This window comes from Oreochromis niloticus, linkage group LG12 (assembly GCF_001858045.2).
Source record: "Oreochromis niloticus isolate F11D_XX linkage group LG12, O_niloticus_UMD_NMBU, whole genome shotgun sequence".
Classification (NCBI taxonomy): Eukaryota; Metazoa; Chordata; class Actinopteri; order Cichliformes; family Cichlidae; genus Oreochromis; species Oreochromis niloticus.
In genome coordinates this window covers 12,919,433-12,947,430 of record NC_031977.2, presented here as the reverse complement: position 1 = coordinate 12,947,430, position 27,998 = coordinate 12,919,433, and the positions used below count along the sequence as shown (strand labels likewise).

General features: G+C 41.2%; 1 long non-coding RNA gene across 1 annotated transcript; it reads left to right on the top strand.

Annotated features, from left to right (window-relative positions):
* Positions 1–468: 468 nt before the first annotated feature.
* LOC109204662 (uncharacterized) lies at positions 469–19,962 on the top strand. Its single transcript, XR_002064193.2, has 3 exons — positions 469–577; positions 19,212–19,375; positions 19,854–19,962. It is a non-coding gene; the product is annotated as an uncharacterized LOC109204662 (long non-coding RNA).
* The last annotated feature ends 8,036 nt before the right edge of the window (positions 19,963–27,998 follow it).

The following is a 27,998-nucleotide window of genomic DNA, read 5'->3' as shown; positions in this document are numbered from 1 at the left end:
CCTTTAATTTTACTAACATGTTCATATCACTCTAAAAGGACTCATATCAGTGTTCTCATATTTTATCTTTTTCTACACATTTCATACTGTCAAACTCTTTTAAGACAAACCTAAAGAAAGTTCTCCGTATTTTATTAACTGTTCTGATATATTTTCCATCATATATAGAAATACTGTTACAGTAATGGACATAAATAATGAGGTCAGCATATGCCAGTTGTTTTGTGTACTCTTGAATCTTTTTAACTTCAGACAGGTTATTGTTACTCTGAGCTGAAACAGATACAAACAAATTATGCAATTAATGTAAATATATCTTTATTAAAATGTTGTTCCTTTTTGGTCCTTTTGTTATTTATTATTTCAATAGAAAGTAATAGTTTGGTAAATGCATGTTTTTAGATGTATTTATTCGTATTTTACAAAATGCTAAAGCCTGATAGAGCTTTTTGATTTTAGGGCTGAGGCTTGCTATCCCAGAGACTACTAAAGGATCAGGGATTGTTCCCGATGGCCATCAAAAGAATGCAGCTTTGGGGCACTTTACAGCACAGATGTTAATGAGGAATTTTAAGTGGTGAGTAATTCTCCTTTTTCCTTAAAGTGTTAAAAATGTTAACATAGATGTGTTATTATAGATGTTAGCACACATTAACGTTAGCATACTATTAGCAGTTACCTGATAGCCTCCATAACTGTTTGCTGCGTTAAGGCAGCTTAACACTGTAACATTAATAAACAGTTTTAACAAACCTGGATTTATGGCTGAAAGGTCTTACTTCCTGTCAGTGTCAGTCCACAGTAAGAAGGTCATGAGCATTAAATATATCAAACAGAGTAGTTGAGGCTTCAGGCAACAATGTGTACGGATGGATCTGAGAAGTTGCAATGTCCAGCAAAGAACCAGAAATCATGTTGTTAGTAAGTGTACAGGTTGCTGTCAGAACCCGCGTCCTGGCATGCAGAGAAGAAAATACCCACAAGCACCAGACTGTGATAAGCAGGGGGGCAGTTTACAGCTCCACCTGCAATGCACACAAGACTTTGTTATCATGCTAGTTATAACTGAAAGCCATATCTGCTATCCTCACAGCAACAATACCATGAATAAAAATACGTACATGTGAGGTCCTGCGTTTGATCCTTTATACCATAAACTTATCTGTAAAGGCAACAAAGTGGAAAGGTGGTCTGTCTTCGAAGTAAAAATAGTAGAAAAGTTCAACTGACATATTTGTTTATGAGACTTCAGAAGTTTTGAGGGGATGGAAAAAAATGTAGGATAAATCTATTTATTGAACAAAGGACAGCAAAACACCACAACAAACATCGGGCGAAAACACTCAAGATCCAAGATATTTCAGTCGGGAGAGATGTGAAAATGTTCTCAGAGGAGAAATGCCCCCGCGGACGACAAATGCCAAAACAACTCTGACAAAGAAAGAAAGGAGGAAAATATGAGTGAACAGAAGGAACAACAATTATTTATGTAAATAATGTGCCATTGCTGCTTATAATTAGTGGGAAAATTAAGCAGAAAAGAAAGAAAAAAAGGGGAGGGAGGGGGGGAAACATCATGCATGTCACCCAACTAATTTTTCTCATGCAAATTAACAATCGAAATTATAAATGGAAATGGTGTTGTTGTGATCGAGAGAGAAAGGGAGAGACCATTGAGAGATGCCCTGCTTTTTCTTTTTTTCCCCCCTCTTTTCTTCACTCTGTTTGGAATTCATTAGCTGGTGAAGCAAGCACAGGCAGATGTAGTTTGACACAAAGGGTGAAGTCAATAGCAGAAGCAGGAGGAGAGAAGTTAGCATTATTGTTTTGGACAGAATGGCTGTAAATAAATACAGCTACTGTAGTCCAACCAAGAGGGAAGATGAACATTGCAGTGATTTGATAGACGTAAAATAAAATCTTTGCCTCTCATTCGTTATTGTCATGTTGATCATTAAACCTTTAACACCTCTTTTAAGCAAATTAAATCTACACACCTGGCCTGATATGTAAAACAGAAACAAGTCAATTCAGCAGGAGCGTCTTTTTTTCCCCTTGATATATTTGGTCCACCTATAACGGCCCTTAAGAGTCCTATTAGTCCCTGTCCTAACACCCGCTGCATCAGTAGGTGCTGATCTGCTGACACAGTTATCAGACACAAAATCCCTGCCGCTCTCCCAGTGAGAAGCGCTGGTTGCAGGGACTATAAAGGCAGTGTCAATGAGGGTGTGATAACTGTGAGAGTCTGTCTACATGTGTCTCCTGTCGGCTCGTCTCTCCTGTTCCTCCAGCTCACCACCAGCACCTCACACACACACACATACAACTGCGACCTGCTTTCTGCCTCCCCTCTGTCATTGGGAAGTGTTTTTAAAAGAAGGAGCTGGGATCAAACGAAGTCGGAAAATGCCTGTCTGGCGTTCATCTGACAGCCCTGCATCCTGAACCCTTTTAAAAGAGGGTGCAGAGGAAAAAAGGGAAAGGAAAATAGGACATATTTTGCACAATTTATGCAGCGTTAATTTTCCAGCCCCCGCGTCGACTGTTTACAGAGTCCTGTGCATCTCAAACCTCCCTCTCTTGTTAACTCCCCCCCCCCCCTCCATCTCGCTCAAACCACAATCCCTCCTTTACTTTATCCTTCCACCTCTCACTTTTTTGTGGTTTATGTTATTCGGATTTTTTTTCTCTTCCAGTGTCTTTTTTTTGTGCCACTAGTGAGGATGCTCTCCCTTGGGGTGGCTAAATTTACATCTCTCCATATGACAAACACAAACAAAGAAGCAAAATAAATCAAATGCGAGGAAGAGAGAGAAAGAAAAAAAGGGCAGAGAGAGGCTTTGGATGTCAGTCTCAGAACATATATATAAATAACCATCACATTGTTGATAATCTATGAATAGATTATAGTTGTGCAACACTGCTCGATTTTGTGATGATTGAATAAGCCTCTGTAACAACCAATATTTTGTTTTGTTTTAGTGCAAGTATAGAACCATTATTATGGCACAGACAGGCGTGAGCACTCTCGTCCTTGTTGGCTTAGAGGCTTGTGGATGATAACAGTTTAATAATCGAAGCACAAATAGACATGTGGCTGATTTTAAGGCCTACAACTAAGAGACTCAACTGGCCATTACTTGTTATTATTTGTGTGTTTAAACTAGTCTCATAGGAGTTATGAGAATCTAACCTCCGTCACAGCTCCCACTCCTCCCAACAACAGCTCATTTTAACCATAAAATTTCACTTATGAAAATTCATACGGCAGAAACAAAGCCCTAAAGAATAAAGTTCCTCCTTTCCTGTTGTCTCTGTGAGTTTGTGCAGTAAGTATGTACATGTATGTACGTACAGGGCTTCAGCAGGATGAAGGATTCATCAACAATGGACTGACACGTGTATTCAGAGGCTGGTGTCTATTTCCTCCTGCTGCTTCTGTGTCTGAGGAGAGATTTGGGTGGAGGCTTCTGTAGAAGGAGGGCGGGGGGTTGATCAGTCTCTTCTCAAACGCGTATGTGTGTGCGTGCATGCGGCAGTGCTTATGACAAGCCGAGGAGCCCTGCTGTGTCTCAGCGCGTCCTCTCTGATACATTATTAATTAGGCAGCGTTTAGAGTAACGAACAGAGCATTTGAGCCCCGTCTCCCACCCGCCCTCGGTGACACGCTCCCTGGGAATCCGCTGTGTGACTGCAGATCAGAGGAAGCGACAATCCGACACTGCATCACCACCTTCCAGGAGTACCAGAGAGCCGGGCTCTCGGGGAGATGGAAGACAGGAAATATCACAGTACTTCCATCGTCTGCTCGCACACATTATTCGTGGTTTGGAGGGATTTGTCCACTAACAACATGCAAACTTTTTCTCATGAGACTGCACCTAAGAACTTTATATTAACTTTAAAATATTTAATTACTACAGTGTAGTCAAGTAATTTCTGTGTTAAACTTTCTTAGTAAGCACTTTGGAGTATTACTACTCAAGTTCAATGTCTGGAATCAAATGGACTCCAGTTAGGCCCATAAGTATTTGGACAGTGGTGCAATATATTATGTTGGGAGCTATATAGTACTACAGTGTATTTTAAACAATCAATACATGACAGACTTAGCTTCAATTCAAGGAGTTTTACAAAAAATTGACATTAACTATTAAGGAATTACATAAATTTTATACACAGTCCCTCGTTTTCAGAGGCTCAAGCTTAATTGGACAATTGACTGACAAGCAGTTTCAGGGCCAGGTGAGACCTGTTCCCCAGTTATTTCACTACAAAAGAAGCAGGCATAATAGCTAAAGTTGAATCAAAGTGTTGAATTTGTATGTTATAGGTTCTCATGGTAATTTTAAATATGAGATTCAAAGAGATGTCAAGAAGTTAAGGGGGGCCTCATTAGGCTAAAAAAATCTAAATAGTGTGATAGCGAAAACCAAAAACCAGTGTTCAAATCATCTGGTACAAGCTTAAAAAGAATGGTTTTCTGAGCTTAGCAACACCAAAGAGCCCAAAGACCACACAACTAAAATACATAGAATTATTTCTTTGGTTAAAAAACAAAAAACAACTTCAAAACATCTAACCAAGACAACAGCCCTCTTGATGAGGACGGTGTATCCCTTTCAAGGTCTAGGTTAAGAAATGCCTTCATGGAAATGGAAATACAGAGGCTTTACAAGAAAGTGCAAACCACTGATTACACTCAAACAAAAGGGTCAGGTTAGACAGTGCTAGAAAACACCTGAAAGAGCTTACATAGCGCTGATAAAACTCTTTAGGTAGATGAAACCAAGATTAACTTGTACCAGAATGATGGGAAGAAAAACTATGGAGAAGAGAAACAATTCATGATTCAGAGTCATACCATGTTGTCTGTCAAACATGGTGGAGACAGTGTTATGTGACGAGCATGTATGGCTGCCAGTGGACAATGTCACTTGTGTTTATGAAGTGTACAGGGCTAAACTCTACACTTTCTACACTTTGATTCTACATTTTCATTTTGGAATTTCTTTCAAATATTAAAAACAATCCTTGTATTTAAAAATGTTAGTTTGTCCAATTACTTTTGGGCCTCTGAACGAGGAGTACTATGTATAAAAATGTCTGTAACTCCTGAAAAGTTAATTGAAATATTTTGTAAAACCCCTTAAAGCTGAAATACTGCACTTCAGTTACATCTTGATCCTTAAAATCCACTGTGGAGTACACAGGCAAAACTACAAAATATCTGCTATTGTCCAAATACTTAATGCATATATCGGTTTTCTAGTCTTACTGACCACTTAAAATGCAGAAGCATCAAGACAAATTTCACTCATACCTTAATGCAGCACTTTATTCACTTTATTCGTGTCCATGGGAACTTTAAAATCACCAGTCAACCTAATGTGCACATCTGTGGCCTGGATACTGGACACTATGTGGAATGACTAAAGATTTTATTTTCCATTAGTTCATTGAGTAAACCCCAACCAGTTGCAGCAGATGGCTGCCTCTCCCAGAGACTGATTCTCCAGGAGGTTTCTTCGTGTCTTCCCAGTGTCGCCAAGTGCTTGTTCATAGGGGGTCACGTGATTGCTATTTCTAATACTGTAAAGTCTAACATATAATACAAAGCACCTTGAGGTGACTGTTGTTGTGAATTGGCACTGTACACTCATCACACAGAATATTATGACCACTGACAGGTGAAGTAAATAACACTAATTATCTCTTCATCATGGCACCTGTCAGTGGGTGGCTATATTAGGAAGCAAGTGAACATTTTGTCCTCAAAGTTAATGGGTTAGAAGCAGGAAAAATAGGCGAGTGTAAGGATTTAAGTGAGTTTCACGATGTTAGATGACTGGGCCACAGCATCTCCAAATCTCCAGATCTTGTGAGGTGTTCCCGATCTGCAGTGGTCAGTATCCAGGGGAGGAACAGTGGTGAACAAGTGACAGGTTCATGGACAGCCAGGGCTCAGTGATGCAAGGCTGCGTTATACCACACAGGACAGCCCTCAAGAGAAGATTTTCTGTTCAAATTGCTGAGAAAGTTCATTCTGGTTCTGATAGAAAGGTGTCAAAATACAATGCATTGCAGTTTGTTGCATATGGGGCTTCATAGCTACAGACCAGTCAGGCAACCATGCTGACCCTTGTCCACTGCTGAAAGTCTCAAGAAATGAGTATCAGAACTGGACCATGAAGCAATGGAAGAAAGTGTTCTTGTCTGAAGAATCCCCCTCTTTTTTTTTTTTTTTTAACTTCGTCTGGGTGGGCAGGTGTGTGCTTACCTGGGGAACACCTGGCAGCAGAATGCAATAATGGGAAGAAGGCCCACCGACAGAGGACAATATTCTGCTGGGAAACCTTGGGTCCTGCCATGCATGTGGATGCTGCTTTGACACAGACCATGTACAGCCTTTCATGGAAACTGTATGCTCTGATGACTGTGGCCTCTTTCAGTAGGATAATGCATCATGCCACAAAGCAAAAATGCTTCAGGAATGTTTTGAGGGACACAACTATAAGTTTGAGGTGTTGACTTGGCTTCAAAAGCCCCCGGATCTCAATCCAATTGAGCATCTGGGGCACGTGCTGGACAAATAAATCCTATTCATGGAGGCCCCCCAACTTGTTGTGAACTCTAAGCACACCAAAATGTGTCGCTACAAACAAAATGAGAATATTTGGTCCGCTTCTTGGCCAGATGTGTCTTGGACAATAACACATATGGCCAATACATAGTCCTGTGTTCTGGACTAATGGAGAAGATGGAGAGTTTGGGTTCAGTTCATGGCTAGTTGTTAGCCACCACAAACCTTTGGCATAATAATTTGTATAATAATGCAATATATGTACCAATATCTAGTTTTTATTCTCACTGCTTTAAATAATATGATATTATATAATTTCATTATTTTCATGCATTTAATTTGTATTTTTTCATTAGAAGCGGTGTTTTTTGTCTAGTAGCATCAGGATCAACCAAGTAGCAACAATTTTATTGCTAAGACTAATTAAAAAAAACACAAACCTGCAGACTACATTAAACATTATTTAGTCAGTGAAAACTTCAGCGGCTTTGCAAGTGTGACAGTGTGTGTATGAAGGTGGAAAAATGGTGGGCGAGTTGTGGCACTTTGAGGATCAACAGCATGTTAATGACTCACAAATCCTCCTCTCCTCTCTCCTCTCCTCTCTCTCCTCTCCCGATGCTAATGCAAATCAACCTACCAATTCAATTATCACCATCATTTCTATTTGCTCTTAGTTCTCCTATTGTTTTGCACAATTTTATATTTCGGGTTATAACCCCCCACCCCCTCCCCCAAGTGCAAGTATGCATATACTCATCTCTCTCTGCTATTACTGTCTGACTAATTCCACATTTTTCTGCCCCCTTTTATCCACCCACCACACACACACACACACACACACACACACACAAACAGATCCACCACACCTCCTGCCCGTCTGCCCTTCAAATCTTTTGGGTCTGGCTGAGTCTCTGTTGTCTGCCTCATTACTGACTGCTCAGCCATTTGATTCTCTGAAACGGCTGTTGTGCAGCCACGCCGAGACCTTCTCATCCCTATTATTCTCCACCAGACATACAATCACACACACACACGCACACACACACACACACACGCATGCAAAAGCACAGACCTTTAAAGGCACAAACAGCCTTCCCATGTTTTTTCATGATGCATGCTGTATCAATGAATATGTGGAATTTCTGTGTTTCTGTTTGCCTCATGTGGAGTGCCCAGACGCCGGACAGTGTTATAGTGCAGCAGAGCGTGATGGTGACAGCTAAGATTTAGCTTTTATTTTTCCAGGGCTACTCAGCAGAATGTAAAAAGTGCCTCCATAAAGAAGTGTATCTTAGAGCGACTGCGTGTGATTCCACACCACAGTTGGTGATGACACGACCATTCCTCTTGGTGACGGATGCACTGTTGCATCCTCCCAACTCTCTGCCCTGCTCTGTTTATGAATGTTGCTGGCATAGCATAGAAACACTGGGGCAAGTCTTTTTCTCCTCTGGTTTCTTTTGAAAGCCGAAATCCACAACAAAGAAAGTAAAATGATCAAAGGCATCAACGCTTTGATCATTATATTTAATATCTTAATAATCCAAACATATGCAAAAACATCACCTTTGGAAGCTTCTGGATCATTTACCTAGGCGTCGTTATCGCAGAAGTCTCAGCTTGGAAATTCCCAGATCGCTTTTCCCTCACAACACACTGGACGTCTCATCACGACCACCACCTACCAACATTTCACCACCAGCAGCAGGTAACACTGAGTAACTGTGTGAATTTGCTGGGGTGTGCTTGAAGAATTGCCAGTCCTTCCTTGCTTTGCTTTCTGATCGATTGGCTGTCATTTTTTTCCGCACCTTGCTTTGTTTTCCTTTTCTGTGATTGAATCAGCATACAAATTAAGCTCAAGTGATTGAGCAGTGAACTACGGGTTTGGAGGCCTCTTGTCTTTCCCGGTGACAGATGTGACCGCAGGAATATTTTATTATTGTCAAACAGTCCACGTGAAATTCTGTTATGAGAGTTAAACGAATGAATCATAACCATCATAGTTAAAGAAAGCATGTGAAAGTAGTTTTGCCTCAACATAAAATATTAATATTTCTACGTGCATTATCTGTCTGTGTTCATGCACACACACACACACACGTGCACTTGCACGCACACACAATTTCACACACGCTTGCACCTGGACACACCTGCATTCAGACTATTCATTATCTAGGCGCCTAGAGCAGTCCAGAGGGGCAAACTGTGTGGCCACTGCAAGCCAAACATGCTTGGAGGCTGCAGGCCACAGCCAAATGGGCCAAGCACCTGCCCTAGGTGTCAACAGGCCTCCTTGGCCCTGAGTGCCAGGCTTCCTCCTGAAAGAGAGAGGAGATGGAGAGCCAGATAGAGAGCCATCTCATTACCTACTCCCTGGGGCTGCAACTAAGCAGGGGATGGAGAGTGTGAGGACCATGTCACCTCTGTGGACGGCCCTCATGAACTGTGGTTAATTGAAATCTGATATATCTGAGTCCCTACTTGGCACACTACCAGTCAAACAGCAGGCTGAGCTTCATCCTGCCAAGAGAGGCTAAAAAAAAAATGGAAAGAGCACCATCTTTCATTTTTTTCTACATCTTTCCCAGCTCCAGTCATGCAATCGACAGAGTTATTGATTTGTTTGTGAGCTGTGAACATGGTCCATCATTGACACTGCTCTAGGACGGTAAGAGCTGATCACAGAGCACAGTTTGATACTAACTTGGTGTACTGTGCGCTGACCTTGGCTGAAGTACACAATGCTGAAATCCCAGCCTCTCACAGAGGTGGATGCCAGGTGGGGATACAGGCAGTGAAGACACCTCCACACAAAGAGCTGTTTAACTGTCCAAAGGCCCTCTGGGTACTCCACCTTTCACTTTATCCTTTTAATATTTCATGTCCTGGCCCCAGCCATGCTCTGGCCAAATGCCTCTGCCTGGGTTACTGGAATATGGATGAGAGTACACATTTACCCATTTACCTGGATGTCAGTGGGAAGCGGCTCTAAACAATACCCCCCCCCATACACACACACAACCTACCACGCACCCACAACTTCACCTCTGCTCACCTCACTGGGTCCAGAGCTAGCTTGTTAGAGAGAGAAGGAGAGATCGAAGGCAAAGGAAAATGGGGGGAAGAACTACAAACAGGAGCCCTGGGATGGCAAATACACAACACTTATGTGGAGAAGATGTTGAACTGAACAGGAGGAACATTGTTGTTGCACATAAAGGTGACTGGCAATATGGACATACTATTTAATACTTTTAACTTGAAGGAAAGACAAATACGTGGTGGGTAATTAGCAATGGTGGATAGTGTTTTAAGTTATTTGCATCAGTAGGTCTTGCAGTTTATTTGACAGTGTTTTCTTTTGTAAAACTTTATACTTTGACTGAATTTAATTTTGCGTTTACTCCCCTTACTACACAGTTTGTCTTACTGCCGTAGAGCTGAATTCACACAAAACATGTATCCCAATCTTTTGCAATTTGAATCCTTGCAAAAAGCAGAGAATTAAATAATCAGAAATTGCATTTTCTAGCTGAAGAGAAGCTGACCTGTTTGCTTAAAGTACACCTAAACTTGCATAATTTAGTATTAACTATGTTGATACTGTTTTTCCTGGAGCAGCTTCTCAATTAAAAAAAAAAGAAAACGCCACCATTAACAAGTTGAATGCTGGTAGTGCGACTCCATAGCCGTAGGAAATGTCCTTTTTGTATTAGCAGTAAGTGATGTGGCGGGAGAGTGAACGGTAAACATTGAAAACTGCAGGACTGCATGGTTCATTTCCTGTAGCAAATGTGAATGCAGCACTGTAAAAATATAATGATGAGATGGTGAAATCATTGATTTTAAATACAGCTTGACAAAAAAACGGAAACCTAAAAAAATAAAATAGTATCGGAAATTAAGGTTTTATTTCTTTTTAACTTTTTTCAAAATCTCATGAATGGTAAATGGTAAATGGTAAATGGCCTGTATTTATATAGCGCTGAATGTTAACGTCATTCATTTTTCTACTGATTCCTTTGTGCATCTGCTGAAGTATTTTTTTAATATGCAAGTCTTTGAAAAAGAACTTATCATTTATTTGTAATGAAGTTTCCTTCCACCACGCATTTTTCCTTCTTTCTTTACGTACCTGCCTAGTTGGTTAGTTCAGTATACTCTTACATCTCTTGCATACTAATTGCATAGAATTTAAGATTGGGCAGCCTCTACACAAGACTTCATTTAATGCAATTAGGCTGTGGTTTAATTGTTCTTTAATATCTATGGATAGAGCCAGTGCGTTACATAGAGTAATTATGGCTAATGACTGCAGTGGGAGAGAGGAGTAGAAAGTGGGGTGTGCGTGTTGAAAGAAACCAGTGAATTCATTTTTGTCTAATAGACCTTTTGTTGAATTGGTCCGTCCGCATGTGATAAGGGTGTTAAAAATTAATGATTTATAACTATTGAGCCAGCAATCACATTTTAATTAGGCTGTAATTTATGATAATTTGTCTTCTTTCACAGCAGAACAGTTAATAATGGTTAATTAGCCGCTGATGATTTGTCCCTTTGAACATATACACTAATGGCCAATTTTAAGCCTATGAGCAAAGACCCCTGTGAGAACCATCCGAGTACGGGTTTAAACACATGTGAGAAGACAGACGTGGAAAGAATATAGAAATATTAAACAAAAACAGAAAACAGCAACATGTCACGTCCATCTGTACCATCTCTGTATTGGCAAAAGATTTTCTCGCATCACCAGGCTGGCTATGCGCGCCTGCCAAGTCCATCCATCTATCGCTGCCTCGGTGTGCCAAGACAGAAGAGAGAGAAAGAAGACAGGAACATACTCCAGGAGAAGTTTTGCCAAGTGGAGAAAAGTGGAGAAAATGTATAGAATCAGAGAAGGAATGTAAAGAAAAGGAGGGAATTATACCTTCGCCAATCTGTTATTTGTTTAACAATTTCAAGTGGCTGAAATTGTCTGTGCGTCCAAGTCTTTGGCTTTAGATATTGACCCCAGGCTGCTTTCGCTCTAAGTGCTAGCAGATTGCTGCTGGGGCTTTCCATTCCATACTGCGCTCTCCACTAACCAGTGCTGTTTTTTATTTGCTGTCTCCATTCCCTCACTTTCCTCCTCTCTCTGAGAACCGCAGACTCTTTGTGTTTACTTTAATGTGCACTCCACTTTCCTCTTGCATGTGGTGATTCACGCCGCACGATTTTTGAAATTAGGTGAATCAGGTAGATGGGAATAAGAAAGGAACCGTGTGAGGATACTTCAGGTTCTTTGTGAAGCATCCAACAATGGGGCAAGTTAGAGAGGTTAGAGGGGAGAAGCATACAGGAGTTACCACAGCATTTTCTTTTCTTTTTTTGTGTGTGTGTGTGAGCCAATAGAGGACAGAGCTGTCAAAAGACTGCATATCAGTTGGATGAAAGCAATGGGGTGAAGTCAAGCTAACCCCTTTTAAACCCTATAACTGATTTGAACTTTTCATTCATTCTGCCAGCGTATTCCAGTCTTCAAAGGGTCGGTGTCAAAGAGGCAGGGAGGAGGGTGTTCAAAAAGGCTGTGACAATCAGGGAAGTCTGTGGATATGAAATAAATTTGGGTTCCTTTGTAAGATCTGGCCTCTGTTGGCTGCTCTGTTTGATAAGTCAAATACATCTTTAAGATATTTAACAGGTATAAAAATTAATAACAGAGTCTTCCAACTTTTAGATATATAAAACATATTTTAACTTCTCCTCTAGGACATCTTCTTTTGATTAAAATAGCTCTCTGCAGTTGTTGCTCGTCATACGGTACAGATTGTCGTAATGGGAGGGAGTGGGCTGGGAAAGAATATAGTAAATTTTATTACAAGGATGATTGTATCCAGAGCCGCCTTGGATCGTTAAAGACAAACATCCTAACTGTCTCTGTAGGCCTTTGTCCCGATTCACTGTGAACTTCCTCTTCCACTATTAGAAGTGCTCAACTCAAAAAGAAGCATCTGTTTCTTCAGCAGTGCCTGCTTAGCTGCCCTCCATGTTGCTTTCCCCTCACTTATGCAGAACTGTTGTCTTTCTATATAGATCAATAGTAAAATTGTTCCACCTGCAAAACTCAACTCGGGGGTCATCCTTTTAGCATGCCGTGTAGCCGATTGACTGCCTTAATAGCGCTCTTTGTGTCTCTTTTTTTAAGCTGTGGACTAAACACTGAAGTCACTATAGCACCCATTATTTTAATATATTTACTTTCTGATGTTAGAGAGTATTTTTGTTGATGTATATTTGTGCCAGGGCAGCTTCGTTTGACAGCTCTGCACTTAGCGTGTATTAGCACGTACCACATAATTACATATTTAAAGGCTTTATGACGTTGATCCTACAGCTACTGCGCGAAAAACAGAAAGCGTCCTTTCACATATTTCCTATTTAAATATCATGTACGTCAGAGCAGTTCTAAAGAAAGAGCAAACAGGAAGCTCGAGTCCAGGTTTGCCCAGCGTGCGTTTCAACTCTGTGACCTGCTGTTCTTCAAGACCGGCTCTGTGGCCTGTGGTCGAAACACATATTTATCCGCGTCGGTACGAGCGGGATCGCACGAGGGTAATTATGGTGACTCAGCTAAGTGTTGTCATATGACGGGCTTTATTGAGGAGGCTCCCATACAGCAGAGTACATGCATCTTTTGGCCCCCTTTTGTTTGAAGGCATACCATAACCCTGTGCACAGAAGGCAATGCAGCTGCTAATTAAATCAATATGAGATAATGAAGTGCAATTAGAGGCACTGGCTGAGCAGATCCTTTGCTGTAAGCACTGCTTCCCCTCCCTCTGGGCTCACACCTCTTTAGAACCTGTTAGTTTTTCCACTTCCAGGAGCCACAATCCCCACAGCAACCGTTTGGAGGAGTGATCGCTGAGCTCCCGAGGCTGCCGACGCATTCTCACACTCAAACGGGAGCTCTGCTCTCCATTTATCCTCACCTACCGCTCTCCGAGCACGGCGCACACGCGTGCCTTTCGTGCCCCCTCCACCCAGACTTCCACACCTCGATCACTTTTGCTTCGCTCTTTTCACATTTTCACCTCCGCTTATTATTTGCTAATTTTTTCTTCTTCAACTGAACTTTTTAATAAACTGTTTTTGGGAGTAAAACTATTTGAAGTGCTTTTTAATTATAGACAGTGCTGATTTGAGCCGAAATGTTAGATTTGTCCAAAAACACGTTATGGAGTCTCTCAGAAATGTTTTCATCATTACCTTAAATGATCACATAAATTAATTTTTTTTATAGTTTGTCATCACATTCCTTAAAGTCACCAGATGGCACTATTTAGCTTTCACATACTGTAAAAAGAGCTCAACAAGTACATGTTAATGGTTCTTTCCTCTGATGCAGAACCAGCTTCCTCGTTAAGTTAGTGGTCATGCGTGACCTCTACAATTACGGGATAATACTCGGTCCTGCAGTGTTACACTCTGAAACGGTAATAGGAAGCCAAAAGTGAAACGCTCTTGAGAAGTCAGCTGTCACAAGCTAAATATCTGTGTCACAAGATGAATATGGAAAAATGTCACATCCTGATCTGAGGTTTGCTTCAGCTCTCTTAGATGTTTACCGCATAAAATGAGCTGAAAAGTCAACAAACACATTCAGATGGAATTGTTCTGCATCAGGTCTGTCTTCATGCCTTTCCTTTGGCATCAGGAGCAGTTAAGACTGGCGTCTTCGGCACGGCGCGTGGTGATGTCTAATGGGCTTTTAAGAGCGTCGTAAGAGGACTATTTGTGTACCATCAGCGGATGCCTGTGATCGCTATGTGACAACAGTATTTTGAGCGAGCTCCACAGCAGCACAGGATGTATACCCTGAGCTGTGGCTTTCCCCAGGGGAACGTATGCCACCGAGATCTAACAGCTCAACTTCTCTCCCACTTTCCAACTCGGGTGTCTGTTTCCAGCGAGACAACTGAAAACTCTTGATTTCTCCTTTTCACCTAAAAATGTGTATTTGTGAAGAAATAGAACAAGACTAAACAGGGCGTTTTCGACACGCTCCCCGCAGTAGAGAGGGAAAAGTTTTGATTTGTTGCAGGAGATGTTTGGTTTTCCCCAGAGACATATGAGTCACACTTATTTTATTATTTTCAATTGACTCTCCCACATTAAAACAGCTCCCTTTCTGCAAGTAGGTAAGTGCTTCTCAAGGACTTCATACTGCTACCATTTTTATCAAGCAGGCAACACACAATGCAACCTTCAGAAGTTCAACATGCATAGGATGCAATTTACTAGACTGTTAACAGTTTGGACCTAAAATAATTATCCCGTTTGTCTTATACTATACTTGACATGTACAAAATGTGGCATCATTGATGCAAGAAAGACATTTTTTTATTCATTTTTTTGACAAACACATATATTCCAGGTAAGCTCAATATAATTAGCAAAATGTAATAAAAAGCAATTAAGCCAAAACAAATAAGAAGATCAGTTATTTAATAATAAACTACCCAAAACACAGAATTTTGCTTGTGTGCTGCAGACCTTCAAGATACTTTTTCCCTTTTTAAAGATACTTTTTACGTTCATATGAACAATTAACTAACTAGTAATGAATCAGCAGTACAAGTGTACAGACACGTACAAGCTCAGACTGTTTGTGATTACACGACTGAGTGAAAATTCAACGTATCTTTTAAAAAGCATGATGTCACAAAGAATACAAATAAGCTCAGGTAAATGTTACTTTACTACTAATTACTACAAACTGGGATGGAAGTCTCAGAAAGTTATCTTCTTAGTAGTTAAGAATGGACATCTTTCTGTATAGGATGCATAACCATGTAAGAACACAACAGCAGAATTGTAATTTTCAATGCTACTGTGTAATATGTTGAACTACTATTATGTTGCACTAATTTCAGTAATAATGCTAAATCCCCCAATAAACTCGCAGATTTTTGGTTGCAAATGTCGTTTTATAAACCCGTTCCCAGCAACGGCATAGAGTTTCCCTCTAATTACTTCTAATAGCTCTCACTGGGGAACATGCAAGCACCGTCAGTGGACACTATACAGTAACTAGATGGTAATTAGTCGCGTGCATCCAAATTGTCTTCATGCATATGTGTTTATGTTGAGTGCGTACAGTGCATGCGGAATAAAACAATTATGAGGAGTGGGAGTATAAATGGTGCAGTCTAATTGTTTACTCTCCTGTTGGTTATAATAAAGTAAAATATTCCATCGCTCACCACTGCTCTCTTTGCATAATGAATTCCTGGAGAATAGAAGTGAGGAGGGGACCCGGGCTTGATCTGTGATGAGGGGCCAATCATCCCCAGCATCACTTCATCAAAGAAGAGGTGCAGGCAAGGGGGGAACACAGAGATTGAATCTGGCACGTTATAGAAGTCTAAATTACTCATCTGTGGTAAGAAAAATATCCATCCGAGCAACTTGTGTTGATGTGATCCGTGATCTGATTTTTAGTCTTTTTTACAGAAAGACTGCACATTTTTAAAATATTTGTTCTAATAAAGCATCAACCTGAGACTCCAGCTATCTTTTTCACCCCAACACTTTATTTGTTGAAAAAGATGTTTGGCACTATTTTTTTTTCTATGGCGGAAATTAAAGACTTACCTATTTTTGGCCTTTTGCTAGCTTTTCTTTTGGTGAAAAAAAGAACATGCAAATCTGCCTTTTTATGATATTTTTTTTTCTTAGTGTCTGGTGTAAAGTTTGTGATAGCAGCAAGACAGCAAGGGAGCCAAAAGAAAGAAAAGAGAGAGATGGGAGGGAGATTAGGATTGCAGAGTGTGGGATGTTATCTCAGCTGTGAATGAGACAGTATAATTATGATATGGAAATGATGCTGAAAGAGGAAAGTTGAGCAGACTGGAGCTTATCTTGTTAGGATGGCACTTTGCCTACCATCTCCAATATCAATTACTAATGTCTCAATAACAATTACAAAATAATTTATATATGTGGGATTCTATTCTGTTCTTCGGTAATAATGTTATATACCCTACTTGAAATCAATTTGCTGTGCTTCTTGAAACAGATAAATGAGTTTGATGCTATTCATGCATTGTTTACTTCGGTGACAGCCAATAGTGCTGAGTGTGATTGGCAAAACATTAGTGAGATAGAAACAACTAATCAGGGAGAACTTTTGGCAAGTGTGTGCTCGGAATACACAAATAGTCTCTTCTCAATCTTTCATTGGAGAGCAAATTCAAAGTCTTTTCACCCTGAATTTTAACACATGCACACGTTTGCAGGAGTAGACTCACACACTCTCTGTCTCCCTCTCTGACACACACACACACACACACATACACGCGTGCAGAGTGAATCTGCCATTTAATAATTATGAAGCGTAAAATCCTTGCCAACGGCGAGCATACTGAAGGATGTAATTATGACCTCTTTCAGAGAGCCCACGCTCAGTGGCAATGCCTACATTTCCACCCAGAGAGAGAAAAACACTCCCAAGGAATGACGGGAAAACGTGCCCTTCATTGCAATTAAGGACAATAATTTTCTGCAAGAAAATTGTTTCAATTGCTTTTCAGCCCAGGAGCAAAATGGCATTGATGGGGGTGATGGTTTGAAATGGGGGTGACAGTGGGATGAGGACTGACATTTTAGATGGTGGAATTGTTGGTTGAGCGTGTGTTAGGAATTTAACTGTATGAGGGGCTGGAGCCAAATCAGGAGGTGTGAAGTAGAAACAGAAAAAGGAAAAAAGAAAAAAGCCCAGGCAAAAATGAGTATCAACATAATGCATGTATCCTTCAGGCAGGGATCAGGCTACGTCAGGATATGTCATACAGTTTGTTCTTGTGTTTCATTAATCTGAAATAAATCTGTGCATGTGGAAGGGAGGTACTGTGTTGGCCCTCAGCTCACTTTTAGCTGTATTTTGTTCTTTGAGGAGTTGAAAGTGTAGCAAATCTTCCTTAATTTATTACTTTTTTTTTTTTTTTTTTTTTTTTTTTTTTAACATATATTTGGTGTAAAAAAAAAAGCCAAACAGATTTTTGCCTACTAAACCAATTCAGATACTATATTAATATAAAATTCACATTTTCCCCGTTGAACATAGAGCTGGATGCTTGGAACAAAATGCACAATTTTAGGATGTTTGACTCCTTATGATGCTCATTTTTTGACAGCAGATGTCTGGCTGGCGTATCCTCTGTGCTGTACTTTCTTTAGAATTTGTGTTTTTTTAACTGTGCACAAGAAGTTGATGTGAAATCCCTTCATTTTTCTTGTGCTGCATAGCAACAAGCACAAGGTTTGTTTTGTAAAAGCTCCAGTGTGGGCTCGACATCTATCCCTGTGAGAAGAACAAGTATTGCATATACAATCACTGATAGATGATAGATGATGGGGCAGCAGCATGGAATGGTGTCTATGAAGACACTTACTTAATGAAGAAAAAGCGCACATAAACACTGAGCATCTGAACCCCTGAAAATGCTGTTCAATCCCCATAGACTCTAGAGCCAAAGTGTTGTGACTGACCCTGACCTTTGCCCCTAGTGCACCAGCAAAAGGAGAATTTCCTTTAGAGATCAATACCGTATTGCATATTTATTCTTGTACAAAGGCCTTTAAATTCAATCTGGAAATGATTAGATTACAGATATGAATAAAACAGATTTTATTGCCTTTTTGTTATGCCTGAGCTCTTATGTGATTTACTCTAATCAAATAATGTCCAACTGGCTGACAACAGAGCCGGCAACAGCTACTTTTATCCTTTTAGTTTCTTGCTGCTTTAGCCAAGCCTAGCAGCTCTTGTAAGCAAGCAACATTAAACAACTGGATTCTGAAACTGTGAGATTAAAACAAAAGAATGCTTGCAAAAAAAAAAAAAAAGTCTGTGGATTATGAAGATTTTTGTTGCTTGGAAAATTTGAAAATGAGATCCTGAAGAGTGACAGCATACAGCATGAATTTGATGCACTTTTTTGTGCAAGTGCAAAATCTGCCTAAAGCCACGGCGGCATTCTTTACAGCGTAATGGTCAGGACAGCTGGACTGTGAGAGGGGCGGGTTGAAGGCGGGCGGCGATCCGGATGCTGTGTTTGTGTATGAAATCCTGCGGTGGGATTTCATCTGTGGTAGCTGGTGGAACAAAGGTCTGAATGAGGAGAAATGGGCACCAGAGGGAAATGGAAAGCAGCTTTAGTGGAGGGAGGCATGCACACACGTGCGCTGGCTGTTTACATTGGGACGGGACGCTACACGCTGATGCATTCCAGCACTCACGGTGGGCTCACCAGATCCGGATCCTCGTTTTCATGCTTGACTTTTCATTGACTAAATATGTGCATAAAAGTGTGCCCGCGTCTACATCGTAATATGTAAAAAAGCAGAAAATTGATTCTTTGCAGTTAATATGAGAAAATCAGGTTCTCCTGTTGGCATGTCTTTACAACAGTTTTTTTTCTTTGTCTGGGGTCATTTTCATACATCATACGTGTGACACCGCAGTCTGGTCGTTTGGCAGCTTGACAGGGAAACAGGCGTCTTTGAGGTCACTTGCATCCCACATCCATTTTCTGTCTCTAAACAGTTAACACGGCTCTTGTCCTCCCCACAGCAAGCAGAGGGTCTGCCGCTTTTACTGCAATCAAAATTCACAAGAAAATGGAATCCTTTATATGCAAAACAAACAATGCGGAGGAAATAAAACATTCAGGCGAGCTGTCAGGTCCTTTCAAGAATCAATACGAGGCTTTTCATCTGCGTCCCAACCTCTTCCTGGTAATTATCCTGCATATTTTATGCCCCCCTCTATGCCTGCTTACACACAAACTTATAACTTACCACACATAAACTCACACACACACACACACTTTGCCAGAGTCACGAATGACTTCACGTACACATATACAGAAACTGAGTGAAAACGTATACAAGCACAGTTTAAATACTGGTTTGCATGAATCTTTCTATTGTGATTGTTTTATAAGACTAATGCATTTTAATGTCAGAATTTTTCCAGTTAATTATAACAAAAAAAAAAACAACATTATTGAAATGTCTCACTCATTTCGACAAGGTGCTTCTTGTGCCTTTGTGTGTTTGTGTATACAGCACACACTACAGTGACAGGGCAGAGAGAAAGTAGTGGCCAGAGAGACACCTCGATCAGTATTAAAATATTGTCAGTGACAGAGTGACACGCCCTTGAACAGAATCACCTCTAAAGTGTACTGTCATCACATTCCTGCCTCCCTAGGACCAGAGCACCTTTGGGACTACGCAGAGTGATTGGGCAAAGCCTTCCCCTTCCTAACCAGGCTCGAACAGCCCGCTCCCTGAAGCCAGGAGAGGGATTAAAGAACGGGAGGTAACAGGTGAGATCCTTTTGTCTCCATATTGGGAAAAAAAATATGAAACTGCAAACAGTTAGGGTGCAATCAAGTCCTTATTGGTTGTCTTAAACAGCTAAAACACATATTTTGAGACCATGTAATATTATCCTATATACCCCTTTGACTATGGGTTTCATAGTAACTCTTACTATGAACATATAGTAAGAAAAAATGAGAATTAAACACTTTTACACTGAGATGTTCTTTTCCTCCTTTCCTGGATTTTTTAGAGAAAAACTCTGGAAATTTTGTGATAACACAACTGTAAAGACGTACACAAAGAAAGTGAAGCAAACAATCACCTTGCATCCTTTGCACAAATTTGAGCAGGGGACCGTTTGTTTACCTCAAACACTGAATGTACCAACAATGGGTTGGCTGGTGAGTATGGTAGCGGAAATTTGTGTTTGTGTTCAGCTCAGTGTCTGACTGAACTCAGAACACCCTGTTTAAAAGACTCTGAATGTATTACACCCAAAAATCTCCCATTGCAGTCTGAATACATAGTAGTGTGTAAAATACTGAATGTTTATTAAAAGCATGTTTAAATAAGATTTAAAGAGTTACTTACTTTAACATAATGAAAGAACCAAAGTGGGTAGGTGAAAGGTAGCCTACTAACACATCTTGCTCTATTTATCTGTCTCATTATGACCGTTGCATTGTAATAGCTCGTCTAAATTCTCTCATCTTACCGTCTCCACTTTCATCTAAAGGAAAAAGAACTTTGCGAAATGGCACGAGCGTGATCACATACGTTTCTTTTTACCCTTTTATATTTCTAATGAGTGCACATGCTGATGTAACCCATTCAGCACTTGTGAAACAAATCAGTTTGGTATAATACAAAAGCGTTTAGTGACTGACAAAGTGTGAAGCATAAAGTTTTTTTTCTCCCCCCTTTTCTTTTTAGCTTTATTTCAGTGCTGAAACAGAAAACCTGGCAAATGAGAATCCTCTGAGACAGAAAGACTGTGTGCTAGTGCTCATGGGCCTGGGAGGGTATGATGGAAGGGCTCTAATGAGCCATAGCAGAGAATGAAATATTAAAGTTTCTAATTAAATAGATAGACCTCTTCCACTCTCGTCAAGGTTGTTTGGACCATTATCTCTGCCATGTGATCAGGAGTGACCCGATCCGTTCAGGAGTTCCCTTGTGCTGGAACTGACAGAGTGCGCACACACACACACACACAGTCGGTAGGCAAGTATACTGTACACACACACACACACCTATCACAATTCTCCCAACAACTTGCTGAAGAGATATCTCCCAATTCAGTGCCCTTCAGACTGTCTACACTTTATGAAACTGATAGCCAAGCAAGGAGTTAGAACGTTTCTAGCAGCTATTGCTCCTTATATTGAAAAAGAAACATAACAAGGGACCAAGTGCAAGAAAGAAAGAAAGAGCGAGAGGGAGAGAAGGAGAAGCTTCTGATGATTCAGATTTTGTGTTAGAGCTAAGGCAACCCTTCATCCAAAAGTCTTCTCCGCGGTGGAGCATGAATGTGTGAGCAGCTTGTTTTCTCACAACTGTTGAAAATGTAAAAAGACCTTGCTCTTTACAAGCACTGAGGCCTGGGACAAAGAGACCTGGGGCCTGCATACTGCTGTATATTAAGCAGACAGCCATTGTGTGTGGAATAACTACCATCCTTGCTTGAATTTTAATCATACTGTTTTATTAAGCTCGCTGGGATTTTTCCTCGACATAGTTCTAATGATTTGCCCACCATGCCCGGTCTGTTGTATCCACATTCCGAGTGGGTCAAAGTCGCAGCATAAAGAAATACATTTCTCATACAAAATACATTTGATTTATCCCTTTATTGACATTTTTAGCCTTCACTGCATATAGCATAGATTTTCATGTAAGAGTTAACATTAAACCCGCCACTTTTTATTAATATTTGATCCTACTTATGTAGATGTTTATATCTGAAGATCTAATTAACCTGACAATATACAGTAATGTCTGGGTTATCTAATCAACCTTAACCTACTGTAAGTGTATTAGGCTTTATACAATCACAGTAAATGTATTTAATAAGAAATTTACATTGGTATATTGGGTTTTTTTTCACACTGAATTACAACTTTTGGCTTCATACGCAGCAGAGCAAGAGTATATACTCTATGTATACCTTGTAGCCAACTGGGCGCCAATAGGTGGCACTCTGTCCCATGCAGGAGTAGGTGCTCACTGGACTCACTGAACAAGCCTGTGTGCCCAACAGCACAACAGTTTGTCCAAGGTTCACTGAAAAAAAGATGGGCCACCCCTCCCTTGTTGCACCAAAACGATAAGATGTCCTCTTGGAAGATTTCTTGTAAAAAGATCAGCATTTTGTTGAGACGGTGTGTAACACGGACAGCACTGTGAGATAAGAGGGAAACATAAAGACACATTGTACACCAGCCACTGTACTTATATCTGACTATAAAAGTGATTTTCTATAATGTGAATGTATTAATGGAGTGTAAAGTATTGAAAGCTACGTATTACTTTACCCTTTGATATGATTTTAACTTATTTATGTTGCTGAAGTCGGAAAAGAGCTTTTAATGCTAAGGTGCATTTAGACGAAGAGCAGTGGATGCAGATTAGACTAAATATCCATTTTGACTTTGGGAGCCCTGGTTGATCAGGGCCTGTAATAACAGAAGAAGTGAAGTCTCGGACTGATCTCAACAGAAAATTGAAAGGCTGGGAAAATGAACAACTTCTCTGTTTACTTCTTGCAATCCATCCACCCACCCTTTCATCTTCATTCATAAATTGTAGACTTTAGCCAGAGCCTTTCTTCTCATGCACAAAGTAGCATAAAGAAAACAAATCAGATCAGGTCTAAACACAACCCTCCACACATACACACACACACAAACAGAAAAACTTCACATCCCTTTTACATTAACTGCCTCAATTCTGGCAGTGCGCAGGAGCATCAAGTATGCCGTACTTGACACCCCCTGCTCCCGAACGCACCTCTAATGGCATGCATTGGCAAAATATAGCATAGCATACACAGATAGTTCCTGTTGTTCTGCGTTGTGCTCTTAACTTCCTTCCTTCTCTTTCTCTGTTCTGTTTTCCCTCTGGAGACTTCTGCCTGATTCAATTCTAAAAGAAATCGAACATAGAGGTCAAAGAAAGCCTTCAGGAGGTCCGTGTGTGTGTGCATGTGTACATGTGTGTGTGGGTGTGCTGCCTTGAGCCTCTGGTCGATTCATGTGTGCACTGGTAGTTATAAAAACACACGGTTCCGTATGTTAACAGAGATTGCCATCTTGCGAGTGAGCGTCTTATGAACTAGAAAGCCCACTGATTGCAGTTTATGCTGGATTTTATTGACATATAGTTATCTGCGCCATAATGGGCTCAAATAATAAGCGGTGCCGTGTACATTATTAACCTTTCGTTTACAATGTATCATTGAGGCACTTTATCACCATGTGATCACCTTATTAATCATACTATATGGGACACCGGGACTCGTTTTTTGCTGACTTTACCGCTGCTGTGTCCCACCAATTTCGCAGCTCTAGGAACATGCAGTACAATAGTAATAGAGGCTGCCATGCCAGGGTTAACCCCACGCTCAGCCATATAAGCACCGTGAAGTCAATTAATTTCTAGCTGCTTAATGACTTGGAACTGTGGTGATGCCGACACCCCTCCCCTCTCCCACATCTCTAGATTGATTGAGTGGATTTCTTGGACATGGTGCAGAATCCACAGATACGCTGTGAAGAACGATCATATTCAATTTTCATATTACTTCCATGTTTAAATGCCAGCAGGATCCTATACCAGCCTCCCAAAAAATAGATAGAATTAAACTGTTAATGTCAAAATGTGACTTTCCATATAAGTGTTTTTGTGCATAGAAGCCCATCATATTGTACATGACATAACTATCCTCATGATGTGTTTGCCATAACCTATAAACTATAATGCACATGACACGCGTATAGTATAATGTGAAGGTCACTGTGTACTCTGTCTGCATGTGTGCACATGGCGGACTTTTTTTCTTTCTTTTTTTTCTCAGGATATTATCATTCTAACAGCTCGATGCAAGGAGGCGAATAATTACGTCACTCAGAAAGCCATCAGTTCTCCACGCTTGGGTCACTTCCTTGCCCCCCCCTCCTCCCTTGTCCTGTTCTTCTGCCCTTTTGCCACATACAGTAAATGTTTCCTTGACAGGGTGGAAAACTGCCCCGTCCACAGACTGTCCTCTTATTTATTTCCCGTTATTCCTCTGAGAAGCAAAGAATGCACTGATCACTATACCTGCTGTTCAAGGCTACCTGAAGGTTCTCTGTCTCTCCTGGGTGGAGGAGGATGTGGGGAGGGGAGATATAGAAGAGAGAGAGTGAGAGAAAGAGAGAACAAAAATGATGGGTGATAAGGAGAGAGGGGAAAGGGAGATAAGGCAGATGTGGGGAAGCAGGTGATCTCAGGAAGTGAATAAAAGTGTCTTGGTGAAGGAAGGTGGGGTGGGCAAGCCGTGAAATTGCTCCAACAGTGGCGACACTGTTGTGTACACTGTTCCCACCAAGGCCTAAGCCAGTCTCCTGCAATTGGTCCCCCCTACCTCCCCAAACCTTCAGCTCCCAAACCCCAGCCGCCCCCCTCTGTCTATCTTTCTCCTTTTTTTTTCAGGTCTGTTGCACACGGGGCGGAAAAGATCGTATTTATCACCTGTCAGCATTTGGCAGCCCTGAGTTACGCGACGCAGGACAGCATAAAATTATCATACACAGGCATGAAATTACAAAACCGCCCGGGGACCCCACAACAAAATAATTTCATTTCCTCCCCCCCCCCAAAAAAGGATGGAGGGTATTTGGTTGGGAGGTGAGGGGGTGACAGGTGAGAAGTGGAGGTGATAGACAAGGGGTGCAGCAGAGAGATGTGGGAAGTGATGTGATGGGGAGAGAAACTCCACGAGGACGTGTTGGGGAAACTGTCCTTCATACTCTGTGCGTGACAAAATAAAGGCATAGCTCAGGCTCGGTGGTGATGACGCCGCCACCTTTGGTCAAAACAAACTTCTGTAGAGGGTCACTTGTCGGCTCTTCACCTTTATTGTACATCAGTTTTTAACGCTCAATATTTATGTGGTCATCAAGTCACAGTCAGAACTCCTCACCTGCATCTTGGTTCTTTAACAGCCTGCTACAAGTCATCAGGAAATACTCTGACTGAAAGGTTGGACTGTGCACAAAATGTAAGGCTAGGTTTTGGGTCTAAAACAATGATTTCTAGTACTAGACTGTACTACAGCAGCCATCTTTAGTTAGGTCTTAGTTTGTCAGCCATTTCTTGTTTGCAAATGCTGCAGCACACAATTGCATACTATTTGTATATAAGTACTTTTAATGGTCAAGCTTCGTCTTCCCAAACTTTTGCACTCCATATTCTGATCATACCACATAGATTATCTGAGCACATGTTTTATATGTTTCTCTAAGCCTTGGAACAGACTGCTTCTTCAAATCTGATCTGCTACTAGGGCTACTAGTGGGCTACTTTTAAATCCTTGCTTAAGACCTGCTTTGACATACCATTTAATCCAGTTTGAGCAGAGACTTGATGTTTACAGTACCTACATAACAAATAAACAGAGAACTTTCTTATGATTTACTTTATGCATTTACTTCTGCTGCATTTTGAAAGCTCTAGAAATAAACCAAAGATAGAATATGAAGAGTGGGAAAAATAGTATTTTAAATTAGCAAGAAAAGGCAGCTGTTCAGGGGGACAAAAAAACAGCCGTTAAGTCAGCTGTAAGTAGATGTGTTCACATTCTGCTTTGCTCTGGGAAATAGTTTTCACAGATCACTCTTATAGTTTGTTTAGAAAAAAAAGATTCTTATTTGTTTTTTGTACTACTGCTAAAATAGCAATTTAAAGTGACCTTTCCCCCACCTTTGGGAAAGCTCCTGGCACCTATTGCGTGTATGTGTCTTTGTGTGTAGGAGGGACTGGCATTGACAAAGGGAGAGGTGGCTTTACATAGGTCCTCCATAATGCTGTGGGTATACTAAATGCTTCATTAACGCCAAACACAGGAAATGGAGGGTCAATATTTATAGACCCTGCTCAGAGCACTATGTAGATACGGGATCTATTGGCCTGCATTCTAGGGAGGGGAATCAAATTAAGTCAACCAGGGACTGGAGTTTTACTCTCAGCCGCTCCTCTTCTATGAGACTGTCAATTTCCCAACGATCGCTGCTGGTGGCCGGTTGCCACAAGCTTGACCCCAAATGTGTGAAGAAGAAGATGAAGAAGAGGCGAGGTTGGAGTAATGCAGAAGCCAGTGAAGGTGGCACTCAGAATAACCTTTGGATGGTGTTAATGTTTCCCACGGGGTATCGTATAATTTCATAATCCAAAAAATACCCTTTAAAAATTACATTCGTTTCTCTACTTACTTTGCGTACTTTTATCAATGTGTTATATTTTCACAATTTCACATTTAACATTGCATTTCACAGAGCGGAGAAAAAAAAGGAAAATAACTCTCAGACTTGGACTCCAGGGGGTAAAAATCCCCAAATTAAAAGAAAAAGACGAAGAAGAGAAGGTGAGACTTTGTGTTACATTAGCACAAAGCGAGGGATGAGGGAGAAGAGACGAGAAGAGAAACAGAGAGGGCTAGAGAGAGTGTGTGTTTGAGAGCCGGAAAAAAGAGTGAAGGTATTGCTATAATTCCTGTGCGCCGGCATGGCTGTTAGGAGCTCAGGTGGTTGAGCGTTTGCCCCGGCCAGGCCTCATCAACGTGAAGGGCGATCTCATCCTTTCTGCATCTCTCCTCTCCTCTGCTTGATTAATTGGGTTCCAAATACGCCCGTGGAATACATAATGTACCCCCCACACCTTCACCCCCCGCCCAATATCCCCCCCGCCCGTCTTCCTTCACCATCGACACCCCCCCCCCCCCCCCCCACCTGCTTCCCAACCTCATTGCTCTCCTTTTACTCTTTCCACCCCTCCACCCCCACCCCTTCTCTCTGTCTCACCTCCATCTCCCACCCTCTCCTCATCTCAGACCCTCTCTCATTCTCATTCCTCTCTACCTCTCTCCGTCTCTGTGTGCGCTGGCAATCTCCAAAACACATTAGCATACACTTGGCATTCCAGGCAGTCAAGGAAGGAGGGGCGTGAGGTGGGAGAAAAAAAAAAAAAAAAGAAGAAATATGAAAAACAATTTAACAATAATAATGACGCTGATGATAAAATTAATTATGCCCAGGGATGGTGGATGAGAAAAAAAGAGGAGGAGGCCTTTTCAGCAGTCGCTCACTTAATTTGATTCCCAGACGCTGGTGGATATCAGGTGCCAATTGACAAGCAGACACAATGAGTGTGTACTGCAAAATCTCTACATGGCCATGGTGTACGAGTGTGCGTGTGTGTGTGTATAAGCACCAGCGTGTTATCCTCAAGAAAAGTGCCTGCTACAAGTCTCTAAAACAACACACGGGGTAGTTCTTTTTCTTTTTCACAGTATGTGTTCACAGTGACATTGTGTATGACGGCACACCCTGCAGACAACACAGCAAATGTACATGTGGGCATGCGTACATGCCAGCCCACCCACATCTCTGCCTGCACATCCCTGCTGGAGAAGGCTGAGAAAAGGAAAACACATCCTGCTTTTCAACTGCAAACCACATCTGTAGCCTGCACAAGCACACAACTCTGCAAACATGTTGCAGTGAGTGATGTCGCCTCCATCTAACAAATGTAGATTTTCCACAACATGTTTTTATTTCCTTAGTCTTCTGAAACATGCAGCTTCTCCCCAGGGACATTGATTGACACACACAGGCTTTAGGGATAGGAGTCAAGCATGACTGGCTCTCCTGGGGTGGTGGTGGTGGTGGTGGGGTGTTAGCATTTAGAGTATTTTTCCCATAACTGCTGCTGTAGTGATACTCTCTTCAGAAGAGCTACAGTAACTCATCTCATTAGGAGAAATGGTGAGATC